This window comes from Zingiber officinale, chromosome 3B (assembly GCF_018446385.1).
Source record: "Zingiber officinale cultivar Zhangliang chromosome 3B, Zo_v1.1, whole genome shotgun sequence".
NCBI lineage: Eukaryota > Viridiplantae > Streptophyta > Magnoliopsida > Zingiberales > Zingiberaceae > Zingiber > Zingiber officinale.
Window position 1 is genome coordinate 57,575,802 of NC_055991.1, and position 20,618 is coordinate 57,596,419.

Below are 20,618 nucleotides of genomic sequence, written 5' to 3' on the forward strand. Positions count from 1 at the left end.
GGGGGGGGGTGAATATCGCTTCTTTTTAAAAACTATTCTTTTTGTATTTAAATCAAAGTCGTGCACAGTGGAAAGTAAATAGAGACACAAATGTTTTACTTCGTTCGGAGCCTAGCTCGACTCCTACTCGAAGACCCGCGGTCCTTGACCGCACCGATGGGCAAAGCACTAAAACCCTTCTCTCCGAACTCCTCGGAGAGAAGCAGATCGTACAAGTACAATAAAATATGATAGTAACAAACCTACTATCTTATTAGCAATTAAGTATAAACCAAAAAACAAGTATACCGACAAAAGAATCGAAGATGTAGCGTAGGTCGGTTCTTTCAAATGACGTAGCTTTGCACTGAAGATGAGTTGCTTGCAGAGTAGTAACTTATGATCAGAAAGTTATGTATTAGTCTCTGTCTTCGAGTCTGAATTTATAGGTGGACTGAGGTTCGGTCGACCGAACCAGCTCCGATCACCCACAGTTGGAGTCTGACGCTGGCTCGTAGATTCTGCATTAACTGGCCTTCAATGGTTCGGTCGACCGAACCCTTTTATCGGTCGACCGAACAAGCTTTTATCTTGTTCGATAGAGTCTGCCAGAATCTTGATTTAATGCGCGTTAATTACTGATTGGATCGGTCGACCGATCCCCAGGTTCGGTCGATCGATCAGCTTATTTCCTTTGCTTGCTGATCGGTGTTGACGAGCTGACTTTGCTAAGTCATCAAGTTCGGTCGACCGATCTTACTATTCGGTCGACCGATCAAGCTTTGATCAAACTTTGACTTTGATCTGTTCTGAACTATTTACTTTCTGTTATGCTCATGTTCGGTCGACTGAACCGCTGGTTCGGTCGACCGATCCAGTTTGACCTACAACACAGTGTTAGAACAAAAACTTCCTGCAACACAGATGTTAGCACACAGCATAATAATGAATAAAAGACAGCATAATGAGTAATATAAAAGACAGCAATAGAACTGTCTTGATCTCAACTTGGAAACCTTCCCGGTTTCTTCAGTTGGATCAGCGACCTAAGGTTGTTCCCTCTGGGAACCCGACCTCACTGTCGCTCCTCCAGTTTGCTTACCTCAACCTACCTACCAAACTTTGATCCTCCAGATCTAGTTTGGACTTTTGTCTGCTCAGTGTCTGATCGCCTGATCCACTAAGACTTTTCCTATAATATCATATTAGCCAACAGCAATAATAGTAATACAGAAAATAATGGTAAACCTAAAACTAGATTTACCGAGATCCACTGGTCTGGTCGACCGCGCGCGGTCGACCGGAAACCATCCGATCAACCTTGCTTGGAGTTCACTCCTCCAAGACTTCCCATTACCTAAGGTTACCACCCCCTAGGATTTTCTCAACTTGGCTTCACTCACCAGACTCAGTACTCGGCTACCCAGGGATCAAGTCCTCCAGACCTATCCACCTAGCTTCCGCTATACCGAGATTTTTCCCGACTCAGTACTCGGCTACCCAGGGATTAAGTCCTCCAGACCTATCTACCTGGCTTCCGCTATACCGAGATTTCTACTCTTGCCTAGCCTACAACTAGGACTCAGTATTCGACTACCCAGTGATTAAGTCCTCCAGACCTATCCACCTGGCTTCCGCTATACTGAGATTTCTCCCCTTGCTTAGCCTACAACTAGGACTCAGTATTTGGCTACCCAGGGATCAAGTCCTCCAGACCTATCCACCTGGCTTCCGCTATACTGAGATTTCTCCCCTTGCCTAGCCTACAACTAAGACTTTTCATGAGCATACTTAAGCATACTTAAACATATTTGTCTGACATTAAAATCTTGGAGGTCGATTGCACCAACAATCTCCCCCTTTTTGATGTTTGACATATATGTTTAAGTTAGGTCAATTCATAAAGATTTAGATTTCTAACTTAAACCCTTTCTTCTCCCCCTTTTGTTACACAACAAAAGAACCCTTCATAAATGGATTTAATTGCTAAGGATCCTTAAGTATTGCACCAACAATGATGGAATACTTTTAAATATTTTCAAGAAATTCCTAAGGCATTCCCTCACCCTTTTGAAAGATAATAATAAGATGTATATTTGGATTTTCAAAAATGATTCATAGACATTTTGAAAAAGCATCAGTACTAGATTTGAGTAAATTTGCAGTATCATATTCAAAATAATTTTGAAGAATGCACTAAGTAAAAACTTTCAAGAATATTTAAAACAATATTTCAAGACTTGAAGTTTTGTAAATGGTTTTGATTAAGCATCCTTTTCAAAAAGTATTTCAAAGTTGAGTTCAAAAATTATTTTCAAGAAATCCTTTAAGTAAAATTTTATTTGCAAGGAATTTCACAAAGTATTTTTGAAACTTTGAGTTTCCAAAAGAGTGTTCAAAAATGTGAATTTGAAGAATATGATTTTGAAAAGATAATGCTTGAAAAAATAATTTTATAAAAGAAACTTTCAAAAATTATTTGATTAAGAGAATTTAAGATATTTTTCAAAAAGATTTGTAAAGAAGTTTTATCAAGCATTTTTCAAAGAGTATTTTGAAACATTTTGCAAAATATGTTTTCAAAAAGTAAGATTTTGAATCATCCATGAAATAATAATTTTTTATTTAAAAATTATGTCCTTCAGTAAGTTGCTCCCCCTTAACCAGACACTCTTTTTAGATTATCTTATTACCCACAAAGAAGATATTCCTACATGTGTCTAAGGGTCATGGTTGACTTAAAGGCCTAAAGACTTATATAATATACCCAATCAATCATTAATCAAGATTTAAAAATTATTTCTTAAGAAAATAGATTTATAAGTTTTCAAAATAATTTTTAAGAAAATATTTTAAATTTTAATTTTCTTAGCATCTCACCCATTCTAAAATTTTCAAGTATGGTAATCCTATAATTGTGTGAGATGACTTTATTGATTTTGAGGTTATTGAAATTTAAATTAAATTTTAGTTAAACTTTGATTATTGTAAGTTAAATAGATGGTAACATTTATTTTGTGAATTAATGTCCAGTTTAGGAATTGTAAAGTTATTAAGTGGATTAGGTTAAGAATTGTTTTTAAATGTTGATTAAAGTTTTATAATTAATAGTTATGAATTAATTGATTATGAATTATTATTAATTTCTTAGGAATTAATTAAGTAAAGATTTTAGGATTAGTTGTAAAAATTTAATTTTGTTTAAAGTTAAAGTACTTTATTTGTTGATTAAAGATAAGATTTCAAGTTGAAATTTATTAAGAATTAATTAAGTGTATTAACTTAATTTAAGTTAATAGTTAATAATTAGGGTTAATTAATTAATTTAGTGTTCTAATTAAGTTTTAAAATAATTTAAGTTTTAATTAATTTTTAAAATTATTTGAAATTAAGTTTTAAAATAATTTGAAATTAAGTTTTTTTTAAAATAATTTTAATTAAGTTTTATAAAATAAATTTAATAAAGTTTTAAAATAATTAAGTTAGGTTTGAATTAATTTAGTTTGAATTAGATTTGAATTAAGTTTAAATTTAATTTAGTTAGATTTGAATTAAGTTTAAATCAAATTAGAATTTATTGAAAAAGGTTATTGAACCCATGTTAGATTCAAACTTAGCTTTGGGTTAATCAAGCAGGCGTCCTAAGGATAAGTTTCAGTTCAGTGGCGAGGCATATGACCTACTTGAATATCATTAGACCACTTGCTGAAGACTTTCCAAATTGTTCCCACCCAAAAAACTTAATACTAAATTTTGGTCTAACTAGCCCATGTTTGACTGGGGTAGCTTCGGTTAGATCCACTAAGTCTAGTGCACCAGGTAGAATTCCATATTCAGCCTAGACATGCCTTCGACAAAGTTTCCTTGACGTACTATCATCTCAATCCATTCCGGTGCTATGTTGTTAGGGTTTTGGTAAACCTTTTTTAACTAACCGTTCTAAACTAGTAGCATAAAGAAAAGATGCATGACATGTTAAATAATAGATAAGTATGCATTTACATGGCAAGTCATACAATTCAAACAAGTCATACATAATTTGTTTAGTTGTTTATTTATTGTGTTATTGTTGTTTTATTGATTTATTGCTATTGTTTTATGAATTAGTTTTAATATTATTGTTATTATTATTATTATTATTATTATTATTATTATCACTATTGTTATTTTTGTTATTATTGTTTATTATTATTATTATTATTATTATTATTATTTAGTTTCATAATTAAAAGGTACATGATTATAATTAGGTTTGTGGAAGTTTTGTTTTAGATTTGGTTTTGATTTATAACTTAAATCTAGATTTTGTGAGTTGATAAAATTATTAATAATGTTTTCTAACTTAACAAGTTTATTTTGCAAAACATTATTTTGTTTTTCTAATTTTCTAAACTTTGATTTATAGTTTAGTTTCTTATTTTTATTTAAATTTTTTGTTAAACTATGTTTATCTAATTCTAGATAATTATTATTTTGATTTAAATTCAAATTATCTTGAATAAATAAACTTTGATTAACTGAATCGGGATCTTGATTAAGATTTGAGTTGATTTGATCAATTTTAATTATATTTGAATTAATTAAGTTTTTATTAGTTAGATTTGAATTTTCATGCATTTTTAATTTCATATTACCATTCAAGCAAGAATGATCTAAAGCATGCAAATTTTCGTATAAATTAAATTTATTTACCTTATTTGCTCCCCCTGAATCCTTGGGTCTTTTCTCCGGACATTGATATTTGTAGTGTCCCATCTTTTTACACTTGAAACATTCGATGTGATCCTTCCTTTTCCGGACTCTAGGCATCTGTTCCTCCTTTGCCTCTAGTTGTGCAGATCGACTCATCGGGCATTTATTTTTGTAGTGCCCTTTTTCTCTGCACTTGAAACATGTTATGTATTCTTTAAATTTTGAATTTACAATATTACCTTCTGAATCCTTATTAGGATTCTCCCCCTTGACCATTGCCACTTCGAATTCAGGCTCGAACATTTGGTCGGGCTTGGGTTCGGGTTTGGACACTTGTTCTGAGTCGAGTTTGGATCCATCAGCCTCCTCCTCAGCCACCAGTGCGATGAAGCTGCTTTCGTCTTGTTCTTCTAGATCTGATTCAGAGGATTGCTCTATGAATTCAGACTCAGATTTGAACTCACTTTCGCCTTGATCTTCTAGCCTTGATGGGGTCTCGTGAAGTTCAATTAATTTGGTCCACATCTCGAAGGCGTTCTTGTAATTTTCTAATTGACACAAAATTTTGTTAGGCAAAACACTAATTAATATATCTATGACCTTTGTGTTTGCTTGTGGGTTCCGAGAAGATTGTCTCAGTGCGATCCAATTGTCAAAACTCTCACTTCCAATGAAAGATTCCATCATTCGTCTCTAGATATTGAAATAAACTTGATCGTACAGTGGAGGTTCGTAGATGCTTCTTCCTTCTTGATAGGATGTCGACATTCTAAAAAAAATAGAAAACAAATTTCCAAGACTTGCGTCTTGGGATTAGCAGTGCGAGATAAATAGAGATAAGAAAAATATTCTAAAAGAAAAGAAAAAGTTTTTAAAAAAAATGCTTTGAAAATCGGTTAAGAACTTTCAGAGCTAACGAGGCTCTGATACCAATTGATAGGATCGAGTAGCGCGATAGAGGGGGGGGGGGGGGTGAATATCGCTTCTTTTTAAAAACTATTCTTTTCGTATTTAAATCAAAGTCATGCACAGCGGAAAGTAAATAGAGACACAAATGTTTTACTTCGTTCGGAGCCTAGCTCGACTCCTACTCGAAGGCCCGCGATCCTTGACCGCACCGATGGACAAAGAACTAAAACCCTTCTCTCCGAATTCCTCGGAGAGAAGCAGATCGTACAAGTACAATAGAATAAGATAGTAACAAACCTACTATCTTATTAGCAATTAAGTATAAACCAAAAAACAAGTATACTGACAAATGAATCGAAGATGTAGCGTAGGTCGGTTCTTCCAAATGACGTAGCTTTGCACTGAAGATGAGTTGCTTGCAGAGTAGTAACTTATGATCAGAAAGTTATGTATTAGTCTCTGTCTTCGAGTCTGAATTTATAGGTGGACTGAGGTTCGGTCGACCGATCCCTCTGTTCGGTCGATCGAACCAGCTCCGATCACCCACAGCTGGAGTTTGACGCTGGCTCGTAAATTCTGCATTAACTGGCCTTCAATGGTTCGGTCGACCGAACCCTTTTATCGGTCGACCGAACAAGCTTTTACCTTGTTCGATAGAGTCTGCCAGAATCTTGATTTAATGCTCGTTAATTGCTGATTGGATCGGTCGACCGATCCTCAGGTTCGGTCGACCGATCAGCTTATTTCCTTTGCTTGCTGATCGATGCTGACGAGCTGGCTTTGCTGAGTCATCAAGTTCGGTCGACCGATCTTACTATTCGGTCAACCGATCAAGCTTTGATCGAACTTTGACTTTGATCTGTTCTGAACTGTTTGCTTTCTGTTATGCTCATGTTCAGTCGACTGAACCGCTGGTTCGGTCAACCGATCCAGTCTGACCTGCAACACAGTGTTAGAACAAAAACTTCCTGCAACACAGATGTTAGCACACAGCATAATAATGAATAAAAGATAGCATAATGAGTAATATAAAAGACAACAATAGAACTGTCTTGATCTCAACTTGGAAACCTTCTCGGTTTCTTCAGTTGGATCAGCGACCTAAGGTTGTTCCCTTTGGGAACCCGACCTCACTGTCGCTCCTCTAGTTTGCTTACCTTAACCTACCTGCCAAACTTTGATCCTCCAGATCTAGTTTGGACTTTTGTCTGCTCAGTGTCTGATCACCTGATCCACTAATACTTTTCCTCCAATACCATATTAGCCAACAACAATAATAGTAATACAGAAAACAATGGTAAACCTAAACCTAGATTTACCGAGATCCACTAGTCTTGTCGACCGCGCGCGGTCGACCGGAAACCATCCGATCAACCTTGCTTGGAGTTCACTCCTCCAAGATTTCCCATTACCTAAGGTTACCACCCCCTAGGATTTTCTCAACCTGGCTTCACTCACCAGACTCAGTACTCGGCTACCCAGGGATCAAGTCCTCTAGACCTATCCACCTGGCTTCCGCTATACCGAGATTTTTCCCGACTCAGTACTCGGCTACCCAGGGATTAAGTCCTCCAGACCTATCCACCTGGCTTCCGCTATACCGAGATTTCTACTCTTGCCTAGCCTACAACTAGGACTCAGTATTCGGCTACCCAGGGATCAAGTCCTCCAGACCTATCCACCTGGCTTCCGCTATACTGAGATTTCTCCCCTTGCCTAGCCTACAACTAGGACTCAGTATTCAGCTACCCAGGGATCAAGTCCTCCAGACCTATCCACCTAGCTTCTGCTATACTGAGATTTCTCCCCTTGCCTAGCCTACAACTAGGACTTTTTATGAACATACTTAAGCATACTTAAACATATTTGTCTGACATTAAAATCTTGGAGGTCGATTGCACCAACAGAGGTGAGGTCAAGGATTGAACCTTGAACCTCCCACAAATGATAGAGTTAAATTGATGCATAGAACCACTAGAGTAATGAATGATATGTGAATAGAAAAGAATGGAAATGTTAGTAAAGGTGAGAAGATGGTTAAGTAAATGAACAAGAGAAAGCCAAGTAGCTTACTTTCTTTTCCTCTTGGTTAAGAGAAGGAGCAAGCAAAAGACAAGTTGCTTGCTTCCCTCCTTCTCTCTATTTTCATGGAATTAAAGGAATGAAGAAGATAGAAGGGTTAAGGGGGATGAATGAAGGCATGTTCATTACATAGGAAATAAATAGGATGGAGAGAAGAAAAGACAAGTGATTAATCCTTCCTTCTTCTTCCTCCTCTTCCTTTTCTCCTTCTTCTTTTCCCCACCGAAACCAAAGTGTTCCTCTTCTCATTTCCAAAAGCTAAGCTAAGGTTTTCTCCCTAAGAAAACTAATTTACAAGGAGAAGCTTTCAAGATCTACCCTTTCCAAACAAGAGAAATCAAAGGGAGTGCTAGAAGAAGAAGCTCTCTTCTTCCTCTTCACATAGGGTATCTTTCCTTAAGAAAAGCCACAAGCGAAAGGAAGTAAGTATTCCCTCACCTGTGGTACAAGTTTCTTTTGTTTTACATAAGATTAGAAGGCTTAAAACCTAGGGTCACAAGTTGTAAACTTTCGGCCAAGCATAGGAAAAGAACCTAGGGAAAACTTAAGACCTAAACTAACCAGGTTCACTACATCCTTAGGATAGGTATGCTATGATAAGAGATCTGGTTGGTTTTCTTATGCTTACATGTTGTTTTAAGCTTAGTTTTCCTTCATGTATGTTTCGGCCAAGAACCCAAATTAGGGTTTAGAGAAGCTAAAAAGTTAACCTAGCATGCTCATGTACCTCTTGATGATATGATATGAATTTAAGCTAGGTGTTTATGTTTACATGTTGTTTAAAGCTTAACTTCTCTTCATGTATGTTTCGGCCAAGAACTAAATTAGGGTTTAGAGAAGCTAAAAAGTTAACCTAGCATGCTCATGTACCTCTTGATGATATGATATGAATTTAAGCTAGGTGTTTATGTTTACATGTTGTTTAAAGCTTAACTTCTCTTCATGTATGCTTCGGCCAAGAACAAGGTTAGGGTTTAAAGAAGCTAAAAGTTAACTTAACATGCTCATACACCTCTTGATGATAGGACAGGAATTTAGATAGGTGTTTATGCTTACATGTTGTTTTAAGCTTAGTTTTCCTTCATGCATGTTTCGCCCAAGAGCCAAAATTAGGGTTTAAAGAAGCTAAAAAGATAACCTAGCATACTCATGCACCTCTTGATGATATGATATGAATTTAGCTAGGTGTTTATGTTTACATGTGGTTTAAAGTTTAGTTTCCCTTCATGTATGTTTCGGCTAAGAACCCAAATTAGGGTTTAGAGAAGCTAAAAAGTTAACCTATCATGCTCATGTACCTCTTGATGATATGATATGAATTTAAGCTAGGTGTTTATGTTTACATGTTGTTTAAAGCTTAACTTCTCTTCATGTATGTTTCGGCCAAGAACTAAATTAGGGTTTGGAGAAGCTAAAAAGTTAACCAAGTATGCTCATGTACCTCTTGATAATATGATATGGATTTAGCTAGGTGTTTATGCTTGCATGTTGCCTATAGCTTGGTTCCCTCTTTATGAGTGGTTCGGCCACTATGAGTTTAGAAGCTTAGATATGCCTCACATGACACATTATGAATTAGGAGATGTTATTCAATGATGCCATGCATGATTGTATCTTTTATGATGTGCTATGTGCCCAAAGATGCATGCTTTATGATATGACAAATAACATGCTCATTATGTATGCTTATGATTCATGCATGTGCTGTGTACCCAAATATGCATGCTTTATGATATGGTAAATGACATGCTCATTATGTATGCTTATGATCCATGCATGTGCTGTGTGCCCAAATATGCATGCTTTATGATATGGTAAATGACATGCTCATTATGTATGTTTATGATCCATGCATGTGCTGTGTGCCCAAATATGCATGCTTTATGATATGGCAAATGACATGCTCATTATGTATGCTTATGATCCATGCATGTGCTGTGTGCCCAAATATGCATGGTTTACCCCTCATGATATGATAGATAAGATATGTTATGTTATGATATGAACCATGATATGATATTTTACTTTGTATGACTTGTACCAAGGGTGGGCTCCATAAGCTCCCCTAGGCCGACGGACTATGAACGAGTCTAGTAAAGGGATGGGCTCCTTAGTACGCCCCTAGGTCGACGGGCTATGAACGGACCTAGATCCCTAGTAGGTTCGGGGCTAGCTACCCTGTCCTAGGGATTGTGCGCATTTATGTATGTATGTGGTACAAGCCGGACCCTCATGATGATATTATGTTCAAGTACTATATGATATGTTTTAAGACATCTTGCATATGACATGACACATGTTTTAAAAGACATCTTGCATGATATGATTTATGATTTATATGACATGATGATTTATGATATGATATAGCATGATGTTCTTTATGAGGTGATATGATATGATTTACGATATGACATGCTATGTTCTTATGATATTTATATGACATGATGATTTATGATGTGATATAGCATGATGTTCTTTATGATTTATGATATGACATGTTATGCCTTATGATGTTAGATGATCATATTTTAATGGTTGTATGCTTATGTGTTTATGCTTTGATATATGGATTTTGTGAGTAGGAAAGGATCTTACTAAGCCTGTGTGCTTATAGCTTACTTTTTTTGTATCACAGATAAGGGCAAAGAATGGATGACCTAAGGGAGCTGCAGGAGAGGCATGGAGATGTGTGTGGTGGTGGCTCAGCTAAGGCAAATTGTAAAATACCGAAAAATGGTGAACAACGATAGGGGAATTTTCCTGAATTTTTAGGAATTTTCTGGGAATTTTTCGAAGCACGTACGCCGGGTTTTGAGGGGACGAATTTATGGGTACGAATAAAGCCTGTTTAGGATACCCGTTTAAGTGAGAAAATGTATTTATAATTTATGGGTACGAATAAAGCCTGTTTAGGATACCCGTTTAAGTGAGGAAATGTTTTATTTATAAATACATTTTCTTTGTTTTTTCTTATTTCCCCTAAATGTCGTTTCCTTTCCCCAAACCCGCACCCCTTTTCCTCACTGATCCATGCCCTACGGCGCCGCCGTCACCCAACCGGCGCCGCAAACCCACTGCCACCCTCTCCTCTGCCGACGCCGACGACGCCACTGTCGCTGCCCTCTCCGGCCACTCCTTCCGTGTGCCCTAGATCCACTGCCGGCCACAGGAACCCCGGAGCCGATCGCTCCTCTTCTCACCGACACTCAAGTTGTCGCGTGACCTAGCCTCTCCACCGTCGCATACTTTCCTTTCCTCTCTTCCCCTCTGCCCTAGCCTCCAGGCCGTGCCCTAGTTCCTGGTGCCGCCCCTCTTCAGAGCCGCCGGCCATAGAGCTCTGACGCCAACAGCAGGTGCATCCGGCAGAGGGGTTGAAGGTGAAGGCTTAAGGTTTGTGTTTTCAAATTTGGTACTCTGATTCTTGTCTTGCCGTGAGCAGCACTTGGGTTGGGTGGAAGGTTATGCTAACAACGGATTATGGTTTCTAATTATAGATTCATTGCGACGGTGGTGTATTTGGTTTCAGCGGCTGCCCTTATTCCGACAGGAACCACCTGTTGTGGACCATCAGAAGAGACTTTGGTGTTGAGGTAAGGAATAGGGTTTTGATTTTAGTTATAGATCATGATGTAATCTAGATTATATGATTACGTTGTTGTGAGGGATTATAATTGTTGCAAGTTCTAATTTGTATGAATTAGTTATGAAATGATTGAGGAGTTGATGATCCAATTTAAGGTTTAAAATTGGATTTGGATTTAGGTTAGCTTCTCGGGAATTTGATTTATCTAATTAATTAATATGTAATTAGCTAAATCTGTATATCGTGTTGTTACAGGACTGTGATTCGAGACGGGCGTCTCGACATCGGATTGGTTCGATACGATCTACATTGGAGGCGGGTACCTCTTGACTTATTTTTTATGATATTGTCATTTGGATATGCATAGTATTTATAACTACAAGCAGTGAACATGTTTGCCTTTGGTATGTCACTGTTTGATATCCATAGCATGTTAGGTTTGTCGCCTGTGATGTATCCGTGCTTATATCTAGTGATTTGTTGCCATGAGTATCTTATTGTCATGAGTATCTTAGTTTCTAGAGTGACATACCATGCTTTACCGAGGTTAGGACTAGGCTCTGGATTTTTGTTTCTGGCATGTGTATCCAAATTATCTGATACTTAGGTTTTTATGCCATGCTTGGATTGTGTATTTCTATTAGTATATCATATATGATTCGTGTACCTAGACCTTGTGGCTTTGATTTGTGCATATTGTTGGTACATATGCTATGGAAGGGGGATAGGTTTAGGATCTAGGTTGTTATACCATAGAGGACCTGTATACCCTAGATCCGTGGATTTGACCTACTGATACTGTGGTACCCATATTATATATATATGGATTTTTCTATGCTGATCAGGATATACCATACTTGTTATGTTCAGGACATATGTTTTAATATTCTATCTGACCTGTGCACTCTAGATTTTGGTATGTGACCATCGCTTTTACAGTACCCATTTTGTATATATGGATATGGTTATGTTGATCAGTTTTTACTATGCATAGTGACATGCATCATGATTGCATGTTGTGCGATTGTCGGCTCCACTATGGTTGAGTCCATCGCCAGTTACATGTACTGCACACACCCCCACTCTTGGTTTAGTGGTAAATCAGGTAGGTGTGTGGCGGTTCTGCTGTTTGGCTCCGTTGGTCATATGACTCAGCGTGGTAGCCGGCAGTAAGTTCCGCTCTGTTTGGCTCCGCTGGCATTTAGTGTAGCAGCGTGGTAGCCGGCAGACGGTGGACTCTCTTTGGCTCCGTTGGTCAGGTGACTCAGCGTGGTAGCCGGCAGAGATTTCCTCCCCGTCATCGTGTACCGGGAGATGAGAGCATTGAGCTCCCCCATTTATGATTTGGCGTCATAGGACAGGAGTACTCCGACAGCATTCCGTCCACTCGGTCACTGTTCAGGAGCAGTGATGTTAGAGTGCACGGTCATCACATGCATTGATTGCCTTTATTTGTTTGTGTTCGCTGCACTTATATGCTGCATTTTGGTGGATGCATTTGTTTGACATGCATACAGGAGACATACTGCGTATCGATTTGATGACCCTTTAGTTCAGGATAGGAGTTCCTGGTGAGTACAGCTTCCTTGGTTACTTTTCAGTTTTGTATATTTCCTATATATTATTCGGAAGTTGTATTCCATGTTTATTGCTGTTAGATATATCTTACTAGGCATGTCTATTGGTATTCGCTGAGTTGTTGAACTCACCCCCGTGGACACTATATTTTTCAGGTACCAGCTTATTTATGGTGTCGCTTGGAGCATCCTGTTTGCTGGTCCCCGTGTCACATCAGAAGACATGTCGCTGTCTTTTTGCTGTTTTTATCATGGTATATGATATGTGAGTTTTTGGTTATGTGTTCCGGTTTTGTTTCTGGAAATGTTGCTTTGTTTATTGTGTAAGCCTAGCCGGCTAGCAGTTTTCGTTTTGGGTTGTATGTGTTGTCTTTTTCCGCTGTGTTTTTGGTTTTAGTACAGCTGTGTAAGCTGTTAAATATATATATAACTGCGTGGTTGTTTATTTTGTTCCAGCCGAGTGGGCTGATGATATAAACTGCGTGGTTGTGTGTATATTCCAGCCGCTTGTGGCTGATGTATATTTTGTATGTAGAATTGCTTCAGATTGTCACCCGTACAGGGGAGGTGCTGCCGAAATTTCTTCGGACAGGGACTCCCTCGGGGCGTGACAATTTAGTGGTATCAGAGCAGGTATGCGATACTTGCTATGTGTTTTGGATTTTTGAGATTTATCTGATACCAATTTATTTGGTATCAGAGATGGGCTTACGAGTATTATTTTCCCGGTGTTTCGGATTTTCTGTTTTGGTCTTCTCGATGTGACTTTTCGGGTTTTGGGACCTGGCAGCAGCAGGACATCTCCAAGCTATAGGAGGTATGCTGGTATACTTTTATCCTACTATTTAGTTAGTGTATGCATCGTTGACTATTATAGTTTATGACATGTATTATTATGGCATGTATTATCACTCTTTACTAGTACCTGTCTAGTTGAGATAGTAGATATTTTATGTATTAGGTAAAAACCTGATGATGATCGACCTTGATAGAGATTAAGGGTTACAGTTTCTGGTGATTTATCATATCATACATAAGTAGTTTTTAGCTTATGTTATTACTAGTTGGTTAGCAGATTGAGGCATATACCAGCCTCTGCTTTTATTAGCTGGGTAGTGGATAGTATCTATATCTTTATGTTGACCTAGCCAGTAGTATACCAGGTTATTTTAGTTAATTTCATCAGTAGATAATTGATTTACTCTTGTTAGATCGGTCAGTAGAAGATAAATTGACGTTTGTTGACTTGGGTAGTCGTGATCGATTTACCTTAAATTGCTTGTAGAGGCTTTATTTATTCTTGAATAGTTAGTAGATGACCGATTAGTTTTGTTGATCCGATCAGTAGGGGATTGACCTACTTTACTTTTAGATGTTTGAATCTTGGGTTATTTGTGCTTAGTTGGATATCTTGAGCACATCGAGTACCTAGTTTATACTGACGTGGGAAGGATTGAACTAGCCATATACTATTGACGACTTGGTTAGTCGATAGAGGATCGATGTATCCTATTCCATGAGTACTTTAATTTTAGACTGTATGTACCTAATTGGATAACTTAGAAGGTGGCATAGGGTTTGTGTGGTAGATTGGATTAAATATGCTGATTATGCATATATATGAAGTGTGCATATGATTGTTATGAATTGAAGGAGTTCTATGATGGATGGTTGATTTGTAAATAGTGTGGGTATTCCCATCTAGATATGGTTATTGTAGGTTCCTTATGGATTATAGTTATTTAGTTAGTTGTACATGTCTGATTGACATATTGGAGGTATCTTATCGATTTAAATCTGTGTCGTGGTATGTGCACATGGGTGTGAGTGTCATATTGGAAGTATCTTGTCGACTACATCAGTGTTGTGATATGTACGTATGTGTTTGGTGTGGTATCTGAGGTATCTTGTTGATTATGTGTGATTTGTGAATGCACCTAGGTTTTAGTATGCCTTATTGGAAGTATATGTTGATTATACTCTTGGCATATGTGTATATTTGTCATGTGAGTGTTGTTTGAGGGGTATTGTTGATTTTACCTACGATGATATTTGCACACGGGTTCGGTATGCATTGTTGGAGGTATCACAGTGATTTATACCTATGATGTGAGTATTTTTGGTGTGTACTAATTGGAGGATTATGACGATCATACATATGTTGTGTGTGCACGTGTGTCAGATGTATGGTATTAAATGTCTACATTATGATATTGGTTGTTTTACCCTGTCAACTAATTCTCCCATTAGTGGGTGACCGACCCACTAGGAGGATGATAGAGTTGACTATGGATTTGATTTGCTTACTGGGTGGTTATACCCTAGGCTACCCACAGTGATCTGTGGTAGAGAGATCTCGTGCGGTCTTTAGCTTGATAGTTAGGTGCTTTGGGCACTTATGTATTGTTGTGGTAGAGCGTAGCTCCCACATGTTATGGATCGTTTGTGGTAGAGTGTAGCTCCCACATATTCTGGATTGTTGTGGTAGAGCGTAGCTCCCACATATTTAGGGATTGTTCTGTGGTGGAGCGTTGCTCCCACATATTGCGGATTGCTTGTAGTGGAGCATTGCTCCCATATTTATTGTAGATACATGTTATGGATTATTTATAGTGGAGTGTTACTCCTACATATTGAGGATTTCTTGTGGTAGAGCGTTGCTCCCACATATGTGATATTTCTTATGATGGAGTGTTGCTCTCACACTGGAGGATCTATTCTTAGATGATTTATATCGTTGGTGATCAGATTCCTGATTTGTTGTCGGAGATCTTATGGTTAGGAATGCCTGTCATACAGACATTATGTGTCTTGGTGTTACCATTAGAGATTGCGGAGCCTTAGATGTTTCAGAGATTTGATGATTTTAGTATTTCCAGGATGTTTGGATCGGTTTCCATTGTCTTGTTGACGATGTTGTGATCTATTTTGGATCCGTGGTGAGACACGCACACCATTTTGCATAGTTCTGGAGATGTTTCGACGAGAACATCTACATATGAAGATCAGTAGTGCATATTTTGGTTGTCTTCTGGGAGATGTTTGAGACACACGGTCACTAGTAGGAGTATACCGTGGTTACACAGGAGATAGAGGTTGTTATCATTGGGAATAGTTGTAGTCTATACAGGAGACTCGCAACTTCCTTGGTTTGGATCGATATGACAGACGATTCGTTGGGGTTTTTTTTTCCATGCGTTGTTATGCCAATGACAAGCTTGACCAGGAAAAGCTTAACCACGTGCTGCGTGAAGTTTACGTGTTTCGAGGACTACGAGACCAGCTTTTAGGAGCTGAGGCGGAGACTAGTGTCGGCTCCGATTTTGATTTACCTTTCTGGAGAGGACAGATATGTCCTCTACACCGACGCACCTATTCAGGGTTTGAGCACTGTTCTGATGCAGCACGATAGAGTAGTCTCCTATGCTTCTCGACAGTTGTAGGAGCATGAGTAGAACTACCCAGTATATGACTTGTGGCTGGCCGTCATTATTTTGTGCCTTGAAGATTTGGCAGCCTTATCTATACGGTGTTACATTTGAGATTCTCACAGACCATAAGAGTCTCAAATATTTGTTCACTTAGAAAGGAATATAATCTCCGACAGGGAAGATGGATGGAGTTCCTGAAAGATTTTGATTGTACCATTAGCTATCACCCAGGAAAAGCTAATGTGGTTGTCGACACACTTAGCCGGAAGTCTAGAGTGACTTTGGCTTGCCACCGAGTTGTGGCTACAGATTCTTGTTACCATGGCTGCTTAGTCGTCGATCAGGACGAGGATCCGAGAGCCCTAGGCTGTTGATCAGTATTTGCAGTTTATTTGCAGCTAGATAGCTTCCGGGCAGTAGACCGAGTTCACACGAGACGAGGAGGGTGTTATACACTTTCGAGACATATTTTACGTATTTCGGTCTCATCCGGTCTTATAGAAGTTACTTCCGGAGGCTCATCGCTCATGATTTGCTGTCCACCCTGGTGGTACCCGTATGTACCTAGAATTTGAGGTGTTTCTATTGGTGGAACGATATGAAGGGAGACATCGCGGATTTTGTAGCTAGATGTCTTGTCTGTCAGCAAGTGAAGGCCGAGCACAAGAGACCTGTCGGTTTATTTCAGCGGATTCCTATCCCCGAGTGGAAATGAGAACATATTACTATGGACTTTGTGGTGAGTTTGCCGAGGACATGACGAGACCATGACACGATTTGGATAATCTTTGATCAATTACCCAAATCCGCGCACGTTTTAGCTAATCGGAGGACAGATTTCCTGGATCGATTGGTAGATCTGTTTTGCTGGGAGATCATCAGATCACGTGGTGTCCCATTGATTATTATTTCGGATAGAGACCCCGATTCAAGTCTCGTTTTTAACAGAGTCTGTAGCAGACCTTGGGCACGCAGCTCTGTTTCAGTACAGTTTTTCCATCCTCAGACAGATGGATAGTCACAGCGGACCATTCAGACTCTAGAGGACTTGCTGAAGTCTTGTGTACTAGATTTTGGAGGCAGTTAGGAGGACCATTTGCCGTTGGTAGAGTTCGTCTACAACAACGGTTTGCATTCGGCTATCCAAATGCCACTGTTGAAGCGTTGTAAGGTAGGCCTTGTCGGACACCCATCCTCTGGGATGAGGTTGGGGAGGCCCAATTATTAGGACCTCATAGAGCTCAGCTTGAGACAGAGTTGGTCCATACTATCGGACGGAGGATGTAGAGGCATAAGACTGCCAGAAGAGTTATGCTGACCGGAGTCAGAGACTTTTAAAGTTCTCCATTTGCGACCAGGTATTTCTGTGAATTTCACCCACGAAAAGGGGTGAAGAAATTGGCCTCATAGGTAAGTTAGCCTGCGATACATTGGACCTTTCCCGATCTTGGAAAGGGTTGGAGCGGTAGCTTATTGTTTAGTGCTACCACCAGCGTTGGCGGGCGATCACGACGTATTCCAGGTGTCTATGCTGATGAGGTATATATCCGACTCGACACATGTGCTGACAGATATCTCAGTTCCTTTTTAGCCTGGTGTTACCTATGAGGAGGTTCCGGTACAGATTTTAGACCGGAAAGAGTGTCAGTTGCGAAACAAGACTATCCGGCTGGTTAAAGTCGGATGGCAGCATCATACGGACGAGGAGGCTGCTTGGGAGCTCGAGGTTACTATTCGAGCTCGATACCCCCATATGTTCATATGAGGTATGTGGTTAAATTTATCGTTCAGTATCTATACTCTTTGCCTGTTGTTAGTATTTGCTTATGGTAGATAATGAAATTTGGGGACCAAATTTTTATTAGTGGGGGAGAATGTAAAATACCGGAAAATGGCGAACAACGATAGGGGAATTTTCCAGAATTTTTAGGAATTTTCTGGGAATTTTTCGGAGCACGTACGCTGGGTTTTGAGGGGACGAATTTATGGGTACGAATAAGGCCTGTTTAGGATACCCGTTTAAGTGAGGAAATGTTTTATTTATAAATACATTTTCTTTGTTTTTTCTTATTTCCCCTGAACGCCGTTTCCTTTCCCCAAACCCGCACCCCTTTTCCTCACTGATCCATGCCCTACGGCGCCGTCGTCGCCCAACCGGCGCCGCAAACTCACTGCCACCCTCTCCTCTGCCGACGCCGACGACGCCACTGCCGCTGCCCTCTCCGGCCACTCCTTCCGTGTGCCCTAGATCCACCGCCGGCCACAGGAACCCCGGAGCCGATCGCTCCTCTTCTCGCTGACACTCAAGTTGTCGCGTGACCTAGCCTCTCCACCGTCGCATACTTTCCTTTCCTCTCTTCCCCTCTGCCCTAGCCTCCAGGCCGTGCCCTAGTTCCTGGTGCCGCCCCTCTTCAGAGCCGCCGGCCATAGAGCTCTGACGCCAACAGCAGGTGCATCCGGTAGAGGGGTTGAAGGTGAAGGCTTAAGGTTTGGGTTTTCAAATTTGGTACTCTGATTCTTGTCTTGCCGTGAGCAACACTTGGGTTGGGTGGAAGGTTATGCTAACTATGGATTATGGTTTCTAATTATAGATTCATTGCGATGGTGGTGTATTTGGTTTCAGCGGCTGCCCTTATTCCGACAGGAACCACCTGTTGTGGACCAACAGAAGAGACTTTGGTGTTGAGGTAAGGAATAGGGTTTTGATTTTAGTTATAGATCATGATGTAATCTAGATTATATGATTACGTTGTTGTGAGGGATTATAATTGTTGCAAGTTCTAATTTGTATGAATTAGTTATGAAATGATTGAGGAGTTGATGATCCAATTTAAGGTTTAAAATTGGATTTGGATTTAGGTTAGCTTCTCGGGAATTTGATTTATCTAATTAATTAATATGTAATTAGCTAAATCTGTATATCGTGTTGTTACAGGACTGTGATTCGAGACGGGCGTCTCGACATCGGATTGGTTCGATACGATCTACATTGGAGGCGGGTACCTCTTGACTTATTTTTTATGATATTGTCATTTGGATATGCATAGTATTTATAACTACAAGCAGTGAACATGTTTGCCTTTGGTATGTCACTGTTTGATATCCATAGCATGTTAGGTTTGTCGCCTGTGATGTATCCGTGCTTATATCTAGTGATTTGTTGCCATGAGTATCTTAGTTTCTAGAGTGACATACCATGCTTTACCGAGGTTAGGACTAGGCTCTGGATTTTTGTTTCTGGCATGTGTATCCAAATTATCTGATACTTAGGTTTTTATGCCATGCCTGGATTGTGTATTTCTATTAGTATATCATATATGATTCGTGTACCTAGACCTTGTGGCTTTGATTTGTGCATATTGTTGGTACATATGCTATGGAAGGGGGATAGGTTTAGGATCTAGGTTGTTATACCATAGAGGACCTGTATACCCTAGATCCGTGGATTTGACCTAATGATACTGTGGTACCCATATTATATATATATGGATTTTTCTATGCTGATCAGGATATACCATACTTGTTATGTTCAGGACATATGTTTTGATATTCTATCTGACCTGTGCACTCTAGATTTTGGTATGTGACCATCGCTTTTACAGTACCCATTTTGTATATATGGATATGGTTATGTTGATCAGTTTTTGCTATGCATAATGACATGCATCATGATTGCATGCTGTGCGATTGTCGGCTCCACTATGGTTGAGCCCATCGCCAGTTACTGCACACACCCCACTCTTGGTTTAGTGGTAAATCGGCGGTGTGTGGCGGTTCTGCATTTTAGCTCCGTTGGTCATATGACTCGGTGGTAGCCGCGGGTTCGCTTCTGTTGGCTCACGGCATTTAGTGTAGCAGTGGTGGCCGTGACGGTGGACTCTGTTTGGCTCCGTTGGTCGGTGACTCGGTAGTGGTAGCCGGTAGAGATTTCCTCCCGTCATCGTGTCGGAGATGAGAGCATGAGCTCCCCATTTATGATTTGGGGTCACAGAGGGAGTACTCCGGACATTCCGTCCACTCGGTCCTTTGCTTGAGCAGTGATGTTAGAGTGCACGGTCATCACATGCATTGATTGCCTTTATTTGTTTGTGTTTGCTGCACTTATATGCTGCATTTTGGTGGATGCATTGTTTGACATGCATACAGGAGACATACTGCGTATCGGTTTGATGATCCTTTGGTTCAGGATAGGAGTTCCTGGTGAGTACAGATTCCTTGGTTACTTTTCAGTTTTGTATGTTTCCTATATATTATTCGGAAGTTGTATTCCATGTTTATTGCTGTTAGATATATCTTACTAGGCATGTCTATTGGTATTCGCTGAGTTGTTGAACTCACCCCCGTGGACACTATATTTTTCAGGTA